We start from the raw sequence: 19,020 nt of genomic DNA, 5'->3' as shown, positions 1-19,020 counted from the left end.
ACGAGCAGTATTGAAGTATTTGGATGTTTTTTAAATTTGTCTTTTTGGACGAAGACAACTGAGCTCCAGTTCAAATAGATTTACATTTTTGCCTAAAACTCTATAAAAGATTGGATTACACTGAAAAAGGATCCAAATCCCCCTTTAATTTTGGGTGAACTATCCCTTTAATATTTTTTTTATTAGATTATACATTTGCTTTTAAATAATATTTGAATCAGGTTTTTTTTGTTTTTTGTAACTATGATCATCTCTGATCTCTGACAGCTTTGGACCTCGACACCAGTGGAGGACACACCTCCTGAGGAGCAGGAACACCTTCCTATGCTCACACACACACACACACACACACACTCTCACACACACACACACACCAGACGCAGTGGAGCTCCAGAGCTGCGGAGACGCCGCTGACACACGGAACCTCCTCCGCGCGAACAGAACTGGACCGAGGTTCTGGAGCAAAAAAAGGACTATGCTTTGAAGTTCATGTTCCCCCACGAGGATGTTCCATGTTCTCGCGCACTGAAGACGGACTTGAGTGGATTTTCTTCAGATCGCTGGTTGTTCGCTCCACTCGACTGCGAGACTGGAAAACAAACTGACACTCGTGTTCTGGTGAGTGGATCGTTTTCATGTTTTCATCTTTTATCAACACAAGTGGTTCACATTAACGACACTTGATACCTTTTTTATTAAACAGATGAAGATTAAATACAATTTATTTCTAATATTTCTCATCCACCTGCTCCTTAATCTGGATTATTCAAACAACTTTTCTTTAACCAGTTTGTTCCAAAATACACCACAGTGTTTATCTCAAGGTTCAGGTATTTAATGTATAAGAATGCAAACATAAAGTAGTAATATTACCACGTATTGGATCGATAAGAGAAGTTGCGTTAAAACAAATATTCTGTCACATATTTCTGGTTCAAATTCCTTCAACGTTTGTCTTAATATATCAGTACAACCTTTTATTTACATCCACCTGATATTAATATTGACTTATTTAATGTTTGTTTGTGCAAAGCAACACTATGATACGTCTTTATTTGGTGTTTGTGTCACGCAGGATATGGTTGTTCATGACTATAAATAACACTCAAATTAGGGCTGTTGTTTTTTTTAAAGCCTTTAAATGACCCAATGATCCTTGAATTGATGAGGTTTGAATTCATGAATAACTTTCGCAATTTTAATCAATATTTTCTGAACATGCAGATAATGTAAAAAATAATCTCAAATAAATCTCAGTAATTTGTAGTCCTAAACCCTTGCATGCTTAATGTCAAACAAAATAACACACAAATCTGAAATAAAGTTACATTTTCTGTATATCCAGAGTAAAAACTCTGACATTTCTTTGCATTTTGGTCCCTTGTTTATGTAAATACATTGTTTTATAATGCTAAAATATGTATTAAAAGCAACCCAACTATTACAGTCCCGATTCCTAAACACATTCCTGTTTATACATTTCTGGTGTAAAAAGTGTTTTTGATATTCAAATATTATAGTAAAAGTGTGAAGATGAGACCAGGACTGCAGCTTCCACAAAAGGTTCAGCCAAATATAAATGATAGTTTCCAGCCCAAGCATAACAGAAAGACGTAGACACCGGTTGCATTTTTGTCCATCATGGCTGTAGAATATTTTAAAAAAAATGGTAACCCGACTCAACAAGAGCTGTAAAAATGAAAACAAATGCAAATGAAGTCTGTGGCTAGTGACCTTTCAGTTTTCGCGAAAATTTACATTGCTGCAGTTACACTTTTCTAGCAGTGGAGGGAGCCAGAAACAAACATGTTCGTCCTTTCCTCTGCTGATATAGATAGATAGATCGATGGATAAAACACCAGCGTCAACTTAACTTTTCCTAAATGGTGGGAAATATTTAGTAATTGGCCCTTGAGTTCAACAGTAGTGAACTGTAAACGGGCAAGTGTCAATTTAGTATTGAATGATAATTAAAGGAAACATTACGAAACTTTTTCAGATATAAACTTCACTCTGGGTCAGAACATGTATGGCCACATGATGTGTTTTGGTTTTGTTCTTTTAATTAAAGCATTCTTTTCTTTACCATAAAATAATAATTGTTGTGCTTTTTACGGCCAAACGGCTGTTGGTAACTTGTATTTTTATTCCCATCTATGGCTAGATTTATGGCTAAATGAAAGTCTTATTGAGTGACGATGCCTTATTAAAAAAAAGGATTGATACTGAAGGAGGCAATAGGTGAAAGCGACATTGATTCTGATTCCTCACATCTATAGCTTATTCTGCAAACAAACATTATAGTTCAACCTGTAGCTCACAACTGCTTATTTATCATCATCCAATAATCCTAACAGTGCACCTCAGGACTGTAGCAATACACTAATTTCACGATATGATTCTATACGATATTTTCGATCCTCATTAGATACAAAATTTTATTTAATACACTAGCATATTTCTCTGAACGGTTTTGGGGTACGCTGAATTTTGGTGACAGCTTTCGGATTCCACTCTAATGTGTCAAAAACATCAGCTTTAAAAGCAGCTAGAGCTGCTTGGTTGTTGGTCCGAAGTTTAATTTCAAAGACGTTTGCATGTTCCCAGAAATAAAAATAAATGGACACAGTGCTGTTAAATAACAATACAATATGGTGAAGAATAATATTTCTATCTTGGTGTATCAATGTTTCTATTACACCCCTAATCCACATCCACCACAGCTGTCTCCTCTTCTCGTTGTTTTTGTCGACAGAGTATCTCAGCTCACGGCGTGCGCTCAGGATCTTATCTTATCATAGATCAAACTCAATCACGCGGAAGGGATGAAAATCCAAAGTTTTTGGTCGGTCACTTATTCGATGGAAAAATAGTGTGACCAGAATATCAGTCCTTCTTTTAATTGCTGCAGGCTAAATTTAGCACAAAGCTTCTCTGTGCAGAGCTTCAAAAAAACCAGCAAAACACAAACAACACTTTCTTCTCTGAGTTTATCTTTAATTTATATCTGTTTTCTTTTATTAAATTCCATTATAATGGCTTACATTTTTAGGGTGTTTGTGGAACTGACTATGAACAGCCAGACAATTTGAAGATTTCATTTTCCCCAATAAACATTTTTACATTAAAAAAATTAAAAAATCTTTCAAGAATCTGTCATTCTCAGCACCGTCATCGACCTTGAGAAGCCCTTCATGTACTCGGTCTTACACACAATTCAAACCCATAAAAAGTACGGACAGAACATCACAAAGATAAAAATTGAGTTGACCTTTTTTTGTAATTGGACAAAATCCGCCTGTTTTCCATTTCTAAAGCAGATATTATGACATTATTCCTGCTCCGTTTAAGCCCCGCTTTCAAAAGTACCGAGGTAATTCTGGTATCATCACTACTGTGGAAGGGGGGGAAGCTTGGAAATGTGTTGGTCATAATATTCAGTGGCATTGTTGGTTATCTCATTTTTCGCTTCAATAGTTTGAAATGAAACACTGTATTTTAAAGCTTTTAATCCGACCGCATAAAATGACTAGGATGGCCTGATTTGTCCTTGGGGTTTGAGTTTAGATCCCCTGTGTCACACTCGATAAACAAACGTTTCAACAAATCTTGCCCACCAAGTCGATCTATGTGTGGGTATTGGAATCCGTTAATTTTGTAGCACCGACCAATGCATCGGTGGTAAAAACTGAAAAAGAAAAACTGATAAGTGACGAATCTGATATTGATCTTTATTTATTTGTTTGTTAGAAAGTGTTATTTTGCATTTCAAATTCATTTTATTTCGGCAAGAAAACATTTTTGCCAAATTAACCAAAGATGAAACGATGAACTCAAAATTTGTGCAACATGTTATGTCATTTTTCTTTCTCGTTAGAATTTATCTTTTAACATTTTAATAGAAAAATTGTTTAGTCATTGGTATCAAAAAACGCCGGTTGGTTAGCTAAAAAATAGCTAGTTCATGTTGATATCTGACTTCTAAAGATGCCAGTGTTTAAGATAAGATAAGGGACACAGATTCTGGATGTCAACAAAACGGGTAAAGGAACTGGCAGCCAGTGAAAGTGTTTTAAGGATCAGGGAAATGTGTTCTAGTTCTTCTACTAGAGAAGGTAAGAATTCTCGCTGCAGTGTTTTGTATTAACTGCAGGTGAGACAGCTTCTTGTGTAGACATGAAAATTAACTGTAACAATAGTCCAGACGAGAAGGATTACAGGCTCCAGATGTAACATCATTTTCCAAAGTTTATAGATTTTTTTCAGTTGAAGGAAACAGTTTCTGGTCAGTTTTCTGCAGTGTTGAACTAGTGACATATCTTTGTCAATACAACACTCAGATTCCTCTCCCTCAGCGCTTGATAGAGTCTACTGACTCCCTCAAGAAACATCTGAAGGCTTTTCCCTGATTTTCTGGTTTTCTGTGTTTGTCTCATGTGTCTTGGCCTTGTTTTTGATAGTAAAAGCACTTTGGGACCCTGGTCTAGAAAGTCACTTTAGACCTACTAAATAACCTTTACTTACTTACTTCAATTTATTTGGTGAAAGGGAACAACCGGTCCAAAATTAAGATGAATTGGGCCTCAAAGAATAAAAGGAAACTATAGATAAAATCAGATTCCTCTCTGCTGGCTTAAAATACACTGTATTTGTCCCTTGGCCCTTGGCTAATATAGTTTGAAACTCCTCTTCTACAACATTATGTAGTTTTCATTATTGATGGTCTGATGAAGCTTCATGAAATGGTGTCATGTTGTTTAGAGGTCAGTAGGTGGCGCCATCAGTTTAAAAATGATGTGATGTTTCATTAGAACAGTTGTACAAAACAAAGGAAAATAGTGCAGAGACCGCCATCTAGTGGACTCTGACAATAACGACACTGCTTCATGAAGCTTCATCAGACCATCACTAGTTTTCATGAACTGGGATGTTTAAAAGCCTTAATTAGGATCAGCTATTGTCGGTCAGACATCTTGAGTCTCTTTTTTTAAACAGCGAATTGACCTGTTTGTAGATCAGAGCTGGAGTAGTGTTAGCATCTTGGGGCCTTGTTCACGAGTGAAGGAAGGACCACGATTGACGGATGGGTCCGTGGCTTCAGTCAGGAAGGGAAGTTGGAAACTTTGACTGACGGGAAAGACTTTTCTTCAACCAGAACACACCACCAACGTAGATCAGAGCTTGGGCCAAAGAACTCCTGCCAGGAAGCTTGTGCTGTTTTCTTGGAAAGTGCGTCTTTCTATTAGCGCGGCAGACGGCTTCAAACGCCGCACACCAGAGCCGCAGGACGGATCCAATCACAGATATGCTAATGTAACAAACTCATTTTGTGCTTGAATGTGTTGTATTGTGTTCGTCTGACAGTGCTGGTTACAGCGTCCCTGTGAGACGTCTGCTCGCAGCCAATGATGAACTATTAGTCAGTTAATTCCTTTTAAACGACAGCATTCGTCTGAAAGGCAGCGAATGCTTAAGGTCCTTCAAAGACGTCCTTGTGAAAGTGCGTCTGCAACTACTTTATTCCTCATTTTCGGGACACTAAAAAAAGCAGCATGTGACTATTTTGAGCAAAGTTAATGCTGTGATGGATCTGCCCGCAATACTGAAGACCATCATGAGCTCCATCGTGAACCCTTGGACCGAACGACCTGCTCTAAAAATACATCAAGTGTGTGACCGAGCTTGATGGAGCCACTTGAGATTTGAAAATGAAGTGTAAACAAGAGCGTTGACGTTAGTCGACCCCCCTGAAGCTGATCGTTGGTGCCAAACATTTTAATTAAAAATGATATTAAACAAATGAAAACATAAAGGTATATTTTTAGGGGTATTTATTGGCCAGTATCTGGCAATACAATAACGATACAGGGGAAACAATATGATGTATTTTGATACTGTAGGAACAAGTATATATTTGTGGTATTGTTAAGTAATTGACTCTGGTGTTGCAAAATTTCCAGATCACATGACTCTTGACGAAATCATAACTACTTTCAGTTATTTTGAAACCAAAATGTGTCAAAACAGTAGCTTTAAAAGCTACTGGAGTTGACTGTATCCTCTCGTCCTCAGTCATCGCTAGGATCTGGCAGGATCCGGCAGGATCTAATTGTTCCTTTAGCTATTGAGGACGTAATAACTGCTGCCATCTAAGGAAGATTAACTGCAACAGAAAAATGTTTATTTACATTTATCGAAATATAAACAATAAAAAAAACTATGATGAAAATATTTTTTATTTGAATGCCAAATAATAAAATTAATCAAAACTAATAAGCAATGTCAAACCTAAACTGAGCTGATATCAATATCAGAAAAAAATGATTTGCGTTTTGGCGATATTCTCTTCCCCTAACATTTTTATACTTGAATTAAAAACAAAAAATCTGTGACATTGTTCAACTATGTCCTGACTTATTAGAGTTCTTTTTCTTAATGAACCCCACTTGTATTTATGTTGATGAGGCCATCTAGTGGCTGTCAGGTGTTTTCTCCCGGACAATCGGAATGAAAACAGAGACAAGTGTCAGAATCCAGTTTTTACCACCAGCAAGGAGTGGAGGCGCTTCTCACAGCGCGTCCCAAACCACTTTCTCCGCTTCTTGCTGCCTTCTTATTGGAAAGCTCAGAGCATTAGACACTTGAATACAAACAGTTTGTTCATTTGTTGCTGGACGCAGCCAGCAAAAAAATGTTTTCTGTATGAGTCAGTGAGCGCGGCAAAACAGGCTCCACGGACAGACCAGCTCGCATATCTTGGTGAGGTCACTGTATCTTAATGCACAAACTGTAATTTCTCGAGAAACGAAACTCTAACTGGGATCATTCCTTCCAGCTCATTGTGAGCCGCAGCAAGCATGACTACATGTTTATTGTGATAAGACTATAAAAGCAATTCTTTAACAATGGCTGTAGTGTGATTCATTTTAGTTGATTGTTATGAGTGTTTGCCTGGCAGATGTTGTGGCTTCTAATCAAAGGTTATTTTTTTTCAAATAATAAACGAACAATGGCTACTTAAGTGTATAATTAATTTTTCAGCACCAGCATCATTGACAGACCAGTGACTACCCTAGTGTTTATAATCTGCATCTTAATCATAATCTCAATATTATTTTTAAACCTAATTATTGATTAAAAAAAAGTCTGCAGATGTTATACAGCATATCGATTTCATTCAAACCTTTGAAACGTTTCAACATGTGTAGCTGTTATCATTCATATCAAGCAAACTTTTGTGTAAATGTTGGTTCACTTCAGCAAATAGAAAACACCCTTAATACGCAAGTTGAAGACTTACTTGCAGTTCCGGCTGCGAGGATAACGACTTCTCTTCGATGAAATATGTTTTATTAGATACACCCAAACGTACACAGTGTAATTGCGCTGTGATGAATTCCCTCCTCCGATGTTCAGCCTTTATTGGAAATGTGTGATTTATTTTTATTGGTCATCTCTCAGGATGTGGTTTAAGGCGTTATTGAGCGGGTAAGATTAGAGCCCAGGAATCCATCGTAAATCTTTGCCTTGAGCTGTAAACTTTATTTGGATTCGGGGGGAGAGCGTGTGTCTTTTCTGAAAGTGCAGATATTTCAAATGACAGTTTAATGCTAGCAGTGTTTCGACAAGGAAACATTTACTGTCCGCGTCGCACTGGCTGAGATGCATTTAGCTGTTGTCTGCCACGCTTTTCTGCAAATGCTACAGCCTCTGATATTGATGCTTACATCTGGCACACTTGTCCTCCAGTGAATGTTTCTTTCCGACGTTTGTCTTCGACATCACCTTAAAAAATAATGTCATGTATTAACAATATCATTCTTTCTTTGCTCTTTTTTAAAATTTTGTAACCAGTGGCGTTTACCTTTGGTATTTTTAAGGCACAAGGGATTGTTGTATAAACTTGTGGTTGTTTTCGTGGGTTGCACTTTCCGCAACCTTTTGTTACAACATAATTACTTTAGGATTTCACTTTAAAGCCACTACACGTAGTGATACTATTATTCTTAGCCAAGTAACTGTTTTTACTAGGGTTGTTGTTTTTGAACTAATATTGCGATTAAACTCGCAGTTTATTTTTTGCAGTCTACAGTTTGTCATCCTTCGCTGTAGACATATTATGATGAAATTAAATGAATTCAATGATACTTAAATGCATTTAAACTAAGGCTGCGCGATATATCGAAAAAATATCGATATCGCAATATTGGCACGTGCGATATGCATATTGAAGACATGTGGGATAATTATTTTTTTTTATTGTATAAATCAAGCATTTTCTAAATGCGCAATTTGACCAATCTTTGTCACGTTCTGTAAAGTTGTCAATTTGTACTTCTATGTCTTGTTGTTGTTTATGTCTTGTTTATCTGTGCGGTGCAGCTTGCTAGGCTTGGTTGCTATGGCAATGTGTTTTGCAGGCTCGCTGGGCGCGGCTCAGTATATTTAGGAAGTAAATCTAACTTATGAGCTACTTAAACACTAGTGATCCAGTCACTCATCTCTTCCAACCTCCTTTGCTAAAGCAACATATTCTAAGTACTTTTCATCTCGTTTCAGTTGTTTTATTACAAGATAACTGAAGTTCCAAACAAGTGTAAACCTTTCCATCTTCGCCGTATGCTAATGAGCTGAGTTGTTAGCGTCAGGTCAATTATAAACTGTTATGTGTGTTTGAACTAGTGGATTTATTACTGATTTGTTTTGATTTGATTGATTATATTGCAACGCGCCGGCGGCTCCTCTCTGATGTCGCTCAGTTTCGCGGGAAACCGATGCAAGTCCTGCAAAACTGAGCGTTATAAGTGTTATTTTTCCTCAGATCATGAAGCTCGGAAATAAACGAAAGGGAAATATTGCATAGTTTTCCTTAACTAAACCCAGGAACCTCCCCCTACTGTACTCGCACCTGCGTGCACTTGCAGCCACATTTTTAGGTGAAAGAAAAAAATATCGAATTAATTTCGATATCGCAATTCAAGACACAAATATCAAATATCGAACATATTTCCAATATCACGCAGCCCTAATTTGAAAATATCTTTTGTATAACTTTTTAACTGTGAAAAAATCCTTAAATAACACAAATGGAAATTATGAAAAATATTTCTTAATATCAAAGAGATTATAGTGTCAAAAACTTAATTTTGAATAAATGAAACAGCACTGAATATTTATACACATGTGGAGTCACAGAAAGCAGTTTGTAGATTCATTTTACAATGTAATTAGAATATTAAAAAAACTATTTTCAAAGGCTTTTCGTCTCTTCTTTATTTGCTCCTAAAAATGTCATCTGGGATTTGAAAGTTGTATTTTATTCAATCCCGATGTCAATTTGAATCTACAAATTGTTTCAGCCCTGAAAGTGAACACATTGAAAACACTGTCTCGTCCAATTCTTTTAAGAAGTTAGGTGTTCATGTGGGGACTTCAGGCAAAATTATATTATAAAATATTAGGGCTGAACATTTATTGAAATAATGTAATTGCGATTATTTATATACATATATGTATAAAAATAATCGCAATTACATTATTTTCAATATATATATATATATATATATACTTTCCTCAATAGTGAGATTGCGATTAAATATGCAATTTTTTTTCAACGTCCTCTTTTCATGCATTTTTTTCTCCAATACAATGTATAATTTACGTAATTCCCTCACTCTGTTGTTCTACTCGGCGCTGCTTGTAAGTCACGTGACTATTTGACGGCCCGAATGTCAAATGAACATAAACTTAAATAAAATTGCACACTTTTGCAATATATACAGTATATTTTTTTAATCGCAACTAATCGTTCAGCACTAGTGAAAATCACCTTTGTGATGATAGGGAGAGAGAAATACTACAAGTCATGATTGTTCCTAATATTTCTTATGGTAGTTAATGTATGCAGTTGACTTATTGTAAAAAAAAAAAAAAAAAAAGTTTAAATTACAATATTTTTTAAAGAAAAAAAATCCAGTGAGATGATGCATATCATGATTAAGGGGCAACAATCGCTGTATTGCCATACCATAGGAACGAGGATATATTTGTAGTATTGTCGAGTACTTTTTTTTACCTGTTGCAGAATTTACAGACTACATGACTCTTGACAAAGTCGTAATTATTTACCTTGTTTTGAAATCAAAATATCGGCTTTAAAAGCTTATTGAGTCGACTGTATCCTCTTATCCTCAGTCATAGCCAGGATCTTGCAGGATTTCAGTGTTCCTTTAGCTACAGTGGACGTAATGACTGCTGCCATCTAGCAGCCAGAAGTTTAATTGCAACAGAAAAATGAACAAACGCTGTGAATATTTTCATGTTAACAGATTTGTTTAATTCAGTGAAATATAAACCGTAAAAACGAAAAGATAATAATATATAATTTACAAGCCAGAAATGTAAAAAAAAGAAACATAAATAAAAATAATTGATACAGTATTGTGAAAAAAAACGTTGCAATATATCACTATATCAATGTTTTCTAACACCCCTGGTATATTTCACAAGTTATTGAGAAGTTTAATATAAATAAGCAGAGAAACATGAACGATCCAAAGTAGCAACAATCTTCTGTATATATTTTTGAAGAAAATAATTTTGTCATAGGTAAAAAGAAAACTCAAATTCAAGAGAAAAATGTAAAAAAAAACAAAGAAAAGCTTGAGACTCACATCGACCAGGAATCGTACCCACAGCCTTGCCACGAGGCTGCATCTCATAAATACAGCTTCACCCCCCCCCGGCATCATCATCGAGGGAACCTTGAGCCGTGAAGTTCTGTGCGTCAGACCCACCAACAAGATTTCCCTCAGATGTGATTAAACATCTGTGTCAACGTCAGCCGGCGCCACCTCCTGCTCACGCTCTGACGGGTCCAGGAGCGTCGGATCAGACGTGAGACGCCAGTATGTAGACGAGTGAACCTTGATGGACGCTCGGTGTCTTGTTACAGTCGCCTGGTTTTCGCCTGCGACGAACTATTATTGACAAGAGCTTACAGACATTGGGATGGGATGTGGGGGCTTCTAATTAAGAATGACATGTGTGGCTACAGGGACCCTAATGGGTATATTTGCGGGGGCCGGGGCGCTCTGCAGCGGTGACAGGAGACATCACTGGAAGGGGGAACTGCTTTGCTAAGACACGGGAACCCCAAGAGAGTTCCCGCTTTCAGAACAATAATGGAACGAAAATAGACAATAATGCGGCGCTCGTCGTCAACAACTTGTCCCGAGTGTTTGCATATCAGAGCGAGAGGAACGGCGTGGAAATGATTTACCACAGAACATGTTTTGCCTTTTAACGCTGAATGAATTGATTCCACGTTCTAAGAAGTGTCAACGCCATCTGCAAATATTGTTAACAGAGAAGTAGTTAAAGCGTTAGTTCATTAAAATTCACTCATACTCTACTATACAAGATGGCTTTTTATCGTTTATTGTATTTTTTTCACGTTTTTGCAACGCCAGAGTGCCACACAATTATTACATACAGTAAAGGAACACTGCTGGACATTTTATTTTTTTTCAACAGTTAAAACCACATCTACCTCATGCACTATTTGCACTACTTGTACTTTTGTTGCTCTGTTTTTTTTGTTTTTTTTATTCTTTCAAACGTATATATAGTTATTTATATATGTATGTATATATATAGATATATATATGTTTATTTTTACTGTGCACTTTTGTTGGGGGTACAAAGTAAGAATTTCATGGTAGTACCTATGACAATAAACGCTTTGAATCTTGAATCTGAATCTTAACCTCATGTCGACTAAGGGTTGGGATTATGTTCCTTTTTAGACTTATTGGCAAAAATGTATGTTCATTTTAATGTAGCGACTGCAGCTTCGTCCAAAAAGACAAACTTAAAAACATCCAAATACCGCCGTACTGCTCGTCTGTAACGTCCATCTTGTATTGAAGCCTCGACATGAGAAATGAAACGAGTCTACTGTATATTTTTAGCAGCCGCTGCTAAGCTAGCTGCATGAATCTTGATTGACACTTGCATTGTCTCAAAGAGGAAAGACATCAGACGGCAGCTGAGAGACGTGATATCTCACGGATCTGATATGAAACACCAAACACCTGCAACAGTAACTGATGAGAGATGAATAGTAAGTTCTACGTTTGGAGTTGATAACACGGACCCAGGGGTTTATACACTGGTGTTAAATTAACACTTTCGAAAATAACAATGTGACAGAGAACATGTGGGCCATTCCATAGAGTGTTAAATGTACACAAAGTATAGCGTTAACATTGTACTATTTACATTCAACAGTATCAGTTTAAATATTGTTGTACTACACTACACTGTTTTGTTGTTAATCAAGGTTAAAACTGTTTAAAAAATTCAACACAAACTTTTGAATAGATGAAGTCGTTGCCTCTGTCCAAACGTCAGCTTTACTGCTGGAGTCGACTGTATCCTCTCATCCTCAGTCATTGCAATGATCTCGCTGGATTTCAGGATTCCTTTATCTATGGAGTAAGTAAGGACTGCCATCTGGCGGCGGCAAGGATAATTGCAACAGAAAAATTAACAAACACTGTGGGTATTTGCATGTTAATTGTAAAAAATATAACTATTTCATTTAGTGAATTATAAACTATGAAATCTATGGTACGACATAAAATGTTTAGGCCAAAAATGCCAAAGAAATATATTCATAATTAAAACAGTGCTGTCAAATATTGATACAGTATCATGGAAGAGAACAATGCGATAAATAAGTATATCTATCAACAATTGTTAAAAAGTCAAATAGATTTGTTATCTCTGATATGCAACCTTTCAATTGCAGTGGCGCTATATAACCACTAGAGGGTTCTGTCTCAATTCAAAACACCTCCAAATTAATCCCATTACAACAAAGCCCTTCCAGTAATTAAGGTTCAAAAGATGTTTCATTCTTTTACACCCACCTCAAATGAGTACTAAATTATAACCAAAATGATAGATCAATCACAGAACTTCATTAACTGTATTTTTTTCAGAGTCACCATATTATAATTACGCAATTTTCCTAATAAACACTTGAAAAGTTGCTCTTTTAAAAACCTTCCATTAAAGCTTGTGAGTCGTCAATGAATAACCCCAGTCTCCCCTCTGACTACAACATCACATGACCAGGACACACACGCCTCATTGGTCAACAGCAGTTACCCGTCACTTGCAGGCATGTTTATATTGGAGGAAAGAGAAGTGTGTAGACGTTTATGGATTTTTCCAAATGGTTATGATTTGTTATCCGTGTGACCGTTTACTCGTGAGGGTGTTGACACCCCTGGTAGCGAGCCTGAGGAATGATGAGGAGTAGATTGAAGTGTGTGACTTCAATCTACTCCTCATCATGATTTCTCAGGGCTACGAATATATAACATGCCTTCAGTCCAGCCAGGTTGACACAGTCAGTCATTTATTCAAATTGCTTCCCCCAACCACACTCTCAGTAACGGTGACCCATAATCAACCTGAACAGCTCCTGTGATGCTTGGCCGCCCAGCCAACCAATTACAACTGTCAATAACTACAATATACAGTTTTATATGCAGTGTAGAAGCAGGCAACATATATTAACTAAATAGCTTGGCCAACTAGATGGTCCAGTTTAATAAAAACAACTACTTTACATTTTATTTTTTATACAAAACTTACAGTGACTTGACAAGCATTTTAGACGTTCTATGGATTGGGTTTTCATTATTCCGACTAATCAACATTAAAAGTGTAAGTGTTATGTTATACAATGGTGAGGATATTTTCCAACACTCAAGGTTTGCTCAATGTCAACGGATAGATGCTCAAGTTGAATTTATTTATGAATTTTACACAAGATCGCACAAGGCCTGAAAGAGCAAAACTTCCAAACTCTTTGGCCATGAAGATACTGAATAGACATGCTCCTGACTGCTAAAATACACAAAATAAAAAAAAGAAAATCAACAACTTTCCAAGGTAATCCACATTTTATTTTTATTTTTGTAGTACAATATAAAGTAGCGACGGTCTGATGAAGCTTCATGAAGCAGTGTCATGTTGTTTAGAGGTCAGTAGGTGGCGCCATCAGTTTATAAATGATATTTTATTAGAACAGTTGTTCAAAACAAAGGAAAATAGTGACATCAAAATATTGTCACCGATAAACCAGCCAAAAGATTTATCGTTCACCCAAACGGTTCAGCAGGAATGATTTAGATGAGAAATGAATCTGTCAGAAGAAGGTTGGAGATGAAGAAGAGGAACAATGATGATGATGATGATGATGATATAGGCGCAGATGTTAATGTATGCTTCACGCTCTCGGATTGTTGAACTATGCAGTTCCAACGGTTTCTAAACATAAATTGAATGGCAGAAAAACATCTTAAATAAATCTCTTAAACATCATAATGTTCTATGCACACAACTGTTTAAAATCAAACATTTAAAGGGGAAAACATGATGAAATATTTAGTTGTTTTATGCAAGAAACACTTCCTGTGCTGCAGTGTTGCCCATCAAGAATTCAATGTTTCAACTATGAATGCAGTAATGACAAAATAACTTGAAGAGAAATGACAACACAACAACAATAAAATATGCTCATAAAATAAAGATATTCTTTTCTTTTCTAAAAACGGTAAAAAAAAAGCCTTTATTTCATTTATTCATAAAATGATAAAACTCTATGAAGTTTCATCAGAGTCCACTAGATGGCGGTCTCTGCACTATTTACCTTTGTTTTGAACAACTGTTCTAATGAAACATCAACTGATGGCGCCACCTACGGACCTCTAAACAACATGACACTGCTTCATGAAGCTTCATCAGACCATCACTAACTAGCATTACAGACCTTGCTTAAGATCGTGTAACAAATCCTTCAAAAGACTAGTTGATCCAAACGGTGATCCGACCCAACTTTAAAGTCTTCTTCACGACTCGACCATCAATTCCTCAGCGTTTCTTTTAAATCTGTTCATCCAAGTGAAGAGGGACATTAGTGATTTTATCAGTCAGAAATCTAAACGGATTAATAACTATTATTCATACGCGAGCCTCACGTATTTGAGGATCAACCGAGCGTCCAGGAGTCGTGATGGAGTTTCTCGTGAGGCTGCGACAGCTTGCTACACGTTTGCCAAGAGCGTTCAACAGAGACTTTCCGAATGTCCTGAAGCGTTCTGTGGGATGTTCACGTTCAGCCACCTGCTGCTGTCCTTTCACAGAAAATTCACTCAAACAAACACACATATTTCCTTAAATGAAGCGCTCGAGGCTGAAGCTAAGCTGAGACACGACTGCCCGTGAGAAGCTTTTTATTTTTAATTGTTTTCAATCATTATTGAAAAACAACAATGGAAAAGCAATATAAATAAGAACAAACATAATCATGTCCTGATAATTCCTGAACATATAAAAAATCTCATTAACAATATAATGCCTAAACATAATTATTTGAGCAAATCCAATATATAATCATTTGAATACTCTAAATTAAAAGTGGGGGAATTAAATGAATTCGATTAAACTAATTGTATTGACAGTTTCAGTCTTTGTTATGTCAGCCATGAACTATTAACTTGAAACAAACTAATGTTAATTTATTACCTTCTTATTCTTATTTATTTATTCTTCTGTTTTCGACATTCTTCATGTTTTTGACTTGGAAAACATGTTAAGAAAATATGAATTGTCAAACAGAAATTCAAAGTTATTATTTTGATTGTTATTATGACGATATGATGACAATACCACTGTAGTTATAAAAAACCAAAACAATAAAGTTATTTTGCGAAATATCTTTTAAAAAACATGTCGTTTTACCGCAAATAATGTAGTTTGATGAGTTTGTATGTTTCTGCATTTTCAACACAAGGGATACCACAAGCACATTTTTTTTTGAGTTAAATGGGAACATTTTCTAATAATACTCAGTCACTTTTTTTTGGCCACTGGGTCACCTTGACCCGTAGATAACACAAGGGTTAAACAAAGGCGCAACAAAAAAGAATTCCTTCTATATATCTGCTCTGATGAGTTGTTTATATTTTTCCATCTTCAATATATCAGTGAGTACAAAGTAAACAAGTATTAGTGGCTCAGCTGTTATGAAGGTCAGTTACTATACTATACTCTCCTGAAGCTAGGAGGCGCCAGTACTATTATTGCGGCTTAATCGATGCATGTTTTGCATTTTTAAATACATTAAAACAATTTTATTCATTTTTTTGTCATTCTTTGCGCTTGATGGATCTACTGACACCTTTAAGAAACATCTTAAGACGTTTCTATTTGTTCAGGCTTTTCCTTGAATTTCTGGAACTCCTGTGTTGTTCTCAGTATTATCTTGATCTTTAAAGTATGTACTTTTTTGAGTATTGTTTTGATTGTTTAAGCGCTTTGTGACCCTGGTCTCGAAAAGCGCTATATAAATAAATATTTCTTACTTACTTACTTACTATTATTTAGTTTCAACACTTAACACTGTTAACACTATTCACACTGTTTCCTATTTGGTTGGATAAACCTAAATGTCAGTCATATTTTGTATTATTAAAGTTTGTTTTTCAATGGTCTGGTTTTGCTCGTGTGAACATGAGAGAAGCTAATGCTAGATGATGCTTTCAAGTGCTGTCAGAATCGTAGGTAATTTCATTTGCACTTGTCATGTTCTTGTCAGACGCCGTTGTAGTCGATAGAAAAACAAGCGGCGAGTCCTTTAAACAGCATTGATCGTATCATCTCTTGTGATTATAGCGACAAAATAATCTGCTGGAAGACGGGTCTCGGACAAAACAAGCGGTTTCATTTCTCAAGTGTGTCCCGGGTCTGCCCTGGGGCTTCCACATGGTCGGACCCAATCAATAAACGCTGATAAGGTTAAGATGTATGTGACTTTATTCTTGAATGCTGGGTTGCTTCATCTTTTTTATCTGTAAATGGATCAAACTCATAAGATATTAAAGTAAACATTGAAATAAAATGGATTTAAATAGTGGATTGTGGGTCAAACGTTGGCGTAGTAATGATGCCAGCCACGGTCGATCGCTGCTGCTGCAGCCTTTCTCAAGATGGAAGCTGTCATGGAGAATATGAGAGACACATGGACATTAAAATTGAAGTGTTGCTTCTGAAAAAGATTCCAGAAGGTAAATAATTGACATTTTCACTGTCAATAATTGATGGCGTGATGTGCTGACATCTACTCACAACTGGTCCGAACATCAGACGCTCAAAGCTTTTAAATGGAAGCAGCTTCGCTAGTTTATGTTTGTCAACATTGTATTAGGAAGCATTAAATAAAATAAAATAAATACAGAATTTAATTAGCCAGTCTCGCCTTATTCAACTATTTATGCCGTTTCAAGAGCCAGTTATTCACTGTTTACATGAGCAGGTGATTCATCGTCACAGCTATAACCGGCGCTGCAACAACAAGGTCCAAGCTTTGATTTGTGTCCTTCATGTTTTGTTTTTTTCCTTCTATGTATTTAAATTTTGATTGTGGGAGGCAGAGTTTTTGGGACGTACGGTATTTGCTGATGGCAAATCAAGGCAAAAGGGAAACAAAAATAAAACTTGAGAAAAATGAGCGTTTAACAATATGCTGCCTCTCCTTCTCTTGTTCAGTGTTGTGACATTATTTTTATGTATTTTATTATTGAATTATGAACTGTTTTTGATAAATGTATATATTGTTAACAAACGTATTTGGTTATTTAAGAGGTTGGGTTTAAGAATATTTTTGGAATTGAGAATTAGCAATGAACTGATTCAGACATGCGTAACAAACCCCATTCCAGACCCCAAAACACTTCAGATTCAACTAGGGCTGCACAATATCTCGAAAAAATAGCCATATCGCAATATTGGCACTTGCGATATGCATATCGAAAACATGTGTGATAATTTATCATTTTTTACTGTATAAATCAAGCATTTCCTAAATGTGCACTTTGACCAATCAGTGTCACGTTCTGTAAAGTTGTCAATTTGTACTTCTGTGTCTTGTTGTTGTTTACGTCTTGTCTGTCTGTGAGCTGTGCGGCGCAGCTTTCTTTAGGTGAAAGAAAGACACCAATATCCAATATCGTTCAGCCCTAGATTCTACATAATAATTAACTTTTGGAGATCCAGGATAGGGGTGTCGATGGAACAATTTTCCAATATGTGTAATCGAAGCTTCAAAAACCTATTACTCAATCCCATAAAACCCTCCCAGTAGTTATACAAAAAAAATATATTCTTGTCGACCCACTTCACATGTGTACTAAATTACAGATAACATTACAGATAAATCCAAGAACTTAATTTACCATACTTCTAGGACTATAAAGTGCACTTACAATTTATTTATTTAAAAAAATCGACTGTCAATCAATCAACCTTAAGCAATAACTGTTGGCGTACTTACTGACTGAAATATAGAACACGTGTGTGCAGAGAAACACGGATCTGAGGGTGTTTTTTTAGATAAAAAAGATTGTTTCATCAGCTGGTGGTGTTGGAGACGGTAAATATGTTTCCCGGTGTTGTTAGTAAGCGGGCGCCGCTGGTCTTGCAGAGGCTGAGGAATATCCCCCAGGAGCCATCTGACAACTTAATTTATGTAATTGCCGAGAAGCATCTGAGTAAGAGCGAGTGACTTCCAACGCCCTCTCTCACTTGTCAAACCGTGAAGACTGTGATTTAACGTCCTGTGACTCAGGCGGTAAAAACTAGAGCGGGCTTAAACAGCCCAGGACCAGATTAGAATAACCGAAGAGACGGAGTTCTCGAAGTGACGAACGTCTTATTTTTCTACCCAATCTTCATCTCGCTCAAGGTCAAACGGCAGCTATGAATATTTTCAATCCTACACACCAGCGGTAGCTCAACTGAATGGGGTCAAAAGATCTGTGGGTATTTTTTTTTTTAGTTACATTTGTGACGATGACTAAACACAGGAGGTCACAGAGAGGTTGCCACAAGGTGTTTGTGGTTGAGGATTGCAGATTGCTTGTAGAATTGTGAAAAATGTGCTGT

The 19,020-nt window shown here is 36.4% G+C and overlaps 1 protein-coding gene across 2 annotated transcripts in view; it reads left to right on the top strand.

The window, feature by feature from the left end:
- The first annotated feature begins 405 nt into the window (after positions 1–405).
- The window catches only part of cntn5 (contactin 5), a 184,086-nt gene continuing 165,471 nt past the window's right edge, over positions 406–19,020 (top strand). For both annotated transcript variants that reach the window (XM_087795066.1, XM_087795065.1), the window contains exon 1: positions 406–618. The gene's annotated coding sequence lies outside the window, so the exon portion shown is untranslated. The remainder of the gene's footprint in view (positions 619–19,020) is intronic.

This window comes from Callionymus lyra, chromosome 7 (assembly GCF_982586985.1).
Source record: "Callionymus lyra chromosome 7, fCalLyr1.hap1.1, whole genome shotgun sequence".
Taxonomy (NCBI): Eukaryota; Metazoa; Chordata; class Actinopteri; order Syngnathiformes; family Callionymidae; genus Callionymus; species Callionymus lyra.
The sequence above is the reverse complement of the archived record's forward strand: the minus strand, read 5'-3'. Positions and strand labels throughout refer to the sequence as shown.